The sequence below is a fragment of the Hevea brasiliensis genome, chromosome 11 (genome assembly GCF_030052815.1).
Source record: "Hevea brasiliensis isolate MT/VB/25A 57/8 chromosome 11, ASM3005281v1, whole genome shotgun sequence".
NCBI classification, from domain to species: Eukaryota; Viridiplantae; Streptophyta; class Magnoliopsida; order Malpighiales; family Euphorbiaceae; genus Hevea; species Hevea brasiliensis.
In genome coordinates this window covers 94344523-94347400 of record NC_079503.1, presented here as the reverse complement: position 1 = coordinate 94347400, position 2878 = coordinate 94344523, and the positions used below count along the sequence as shown (strand labels likewise).

General features: G+C 37.4%; 1 non-coding gene across 1 annotated transcript; it reads right to left on the bottom strand.

Moving 5' to 3' along the window:
* Window positions 1-548: 548 nt before the first annotated feature.
* On the bottom strand, window positions 549-655 carry LOC131170753 (small nucleolar RNA R71). The gene has a single exon (XR_009141521.1). It is a non-coding gene; the product is annotated as a small nucleolar RNA R71 (small nucleolar RNA).
* Between the last annotated feature and the right edge of the window lie 2223 nt (window positions 656-2878).

Sequence of the window (2878 nt, the reverse complement as noted above, 5' to 3'; positions counted from 1 at the left end):
AAATTGAGAAATTTTGTAGAGCCAACAAGAAAGAAACCAGAAAAAGGAAAGAAGCCTTGAGAGAAACTAAAATTGAAGCAGACATGGCTGATGAAAGAATTAGAATTGGTGGCAATGTTGGAAATGATTGAAACAATGAAAATGTAGCCCAAGGTGAAGAGGTTGTAAATGCTAATGTGCCTAGGGGAAGTATGATGGATCATGCTTTTCCTCATTTTGATGACTTGAGAGAAAGTATAGCAAGACCAAGAATTGATGCAAATAGTTACAAGATGGATTTTGGAGTTCTTCAAATGATTCAAAATTCCCAATTTGGGGGACATCCTTCTGAAAATCCACACACACATCTAAAGAAGTTTGCTATGATTTGTGATATGCAAAAACAACCTGGAGTATCTGATGATGCAGCAAGATTGAAGCTATTCCCATTCTCTTTGAAAGATAGAGCATTGAATTGGCTTGATTCTTTACCTCACAACTCCATTACAAATTGGGAGCAACTCACTGATGCATTTCTTGCACAATATTTTCCACCTGGAAAAACTCAAGAATTGAGGAATCAAATGACAGCTTTTAGACCAAGAGAAGATGAAACTCTCTATGAATCATGGATGAGATGGAAGGAATTAGAGAGACAATGCCCACATCATGCCATTCCAAAATGGATGATAAACCAGAATTTTTACACCAATGTTACTCCTGCAATTAGAGGGATTATTGATGCTCAAACAGGAGGAGAATTTATTATGAAGCATGAAGATGAAGCTTATGAGCTATTGGAGAAAATTGCAAAGAATACTCATCTTTGGAGTAGTCCAAGAGGACCAGCTCCAACTCAAAAGAGGCAAGCTACTGGAATGTATGACCTTGATCCATTCAACATGATTAATGCAAAGTTTGATGCACTTACAAATGTTTTGGCTAAGAAGATGGAAGATCTAAGTATGTTGGTTAGTTCATCATCATCATCTGGAAGTTCACAATAAGTTGCTTATGCAGAAGGAACTACCAGCTGTGGAGTAGGCTATGGAGAGCAAGCTGCATATGTTGGTAATTATGGAAACAAGCAAATGGGGAATTCTTACTCTCAAACTTATAATCCAACTTGGAGGAATCATCCCAACTTTTCATGGGGAAATCAGCAAAATCAAGTCCCAAATTAGAATTTTCAACCACAATAGCAACAAGGAATTCCATATCAGCAAAATAGGCAACCATTGCCTAATTTTCAGCAGAGAAATATGAATCCTGCACCTCCACCAAAACAGCAAGAACAAAGTTCCACCACAGAAGCTTTATTACAACAGATTCTTGCTAACCAAACTAAGCATGATGAGGAGATGAGAGAGATGAAAGCAAGGCTAGAACAGATGCAAACACATAACAGAATGTTGGAAAGTCAGATTGCACAACAAGCATCTTCGTCAGGTACAAAGTCTTTTAGAAAACTTCCAAGTCAACCGAAAAACCCAAGAGAGCAGTGTCAAGCTATTACTTTAAGAAGTGGGAAAGTTGTAAATAATGAGAAGAGAGAAAATGAGAAAGAAATTAATGAGAGTGAAAAACAAGAAAGTGAGAAAGAAAGTGCAGAAAAATGTAAAGAGAAAATTGAAGAAAAGGAAGAGAAGTATATACCTCCAGAGCCTTACAAGCCACAACTTCCCTTTCCACAAAGATTTCAAAAAGCCAAGCTTGATAAGCAATTTGGAAAGTTCTTAGAGGTTTTGAAGAAGCTATACATAAATGTGCCTTTTATTGATGCTCTTTTACAAATGCCCTCTTATGCAAAATTCTTAAAAGAAATTCTCTCAAACAAGAGGAAACTTGAAGATCATGAAACTGTAGCTTTGACAGAAGAGTGCAGTGCTATCCTCCAAAGAAAACTTCCTCCAAAGCTCAAGGATCCAGGGAGTTTTTCAATTCCATGCCACACTGGGGAATCATGTTCTACAAAAGCTTTATGTGATTTAGGGGCTAGAATTAGCCTTATGCCCCTCTCCATTTATGAGAAGCTCAACATGGGAGATCTTAAGCCAACCCACATTTCTCTTCAGTTAGCTAACAGATCAATTAAGTATCCTGAAGGGATTTTGGAGAATGTGCCTCTGAAGGTTGGGAAGTTCTATATACCTGTTGACTTTGTCATATTGGACATGGAAGAGGATTCTAATATCCCAATTATCTTGGGAAGACCCTTTTTAGCTACAGCAGGAGCATTGATTGATGTTAAGGGAGAAAAATTGACTCTTAGAGTTGGTGAAGATCAATTGGTTTTCAATATTAATAACACTATGAAGAAGCATCATTCTGAAGCTGATACTTGTTTGAGAATTGATATCATTGATTCTTAACAACTTAACCTTTTCTATTACACATAAATATATTATGTAAACGGAAAAGTGGAAATGCCTTTATTAATAAAAATATGTACAAGATACATACTAAATGATATGCTCTAGGGCATACTACTAACAATCTCCCACTAGCACTAGAGCCATTCATTATAATATCTTAGACCTATCTTCTCAAGATGTCGGTCTAACTGAGTCTGTGACATAGGCTTAGTGAATGGATCAATGGATTTTTGGTGATGTTATTTTCTGCATGGCTATATCGCCTTTGCCCAACTATATGCGATAATGTGGTAGTGCCTTTCTATGTGTTTGGATTTTGGGTGAGACCTTGGTTCCTTGCTTTGTATGTTGCTCCATTATTATCACGGTGTAGTGGAACTATCGACTCAATGGAAGGAACTCTGTAAGTTCTGTCACAAACTTCTTTATCCAAGCGACTTCCTTTGCGACATCGATGCGACAATATACTCGACCTCAATAGTGGAATCTGCGATGCGTGCTCTGTTTGGAACTCTTCCAATTGC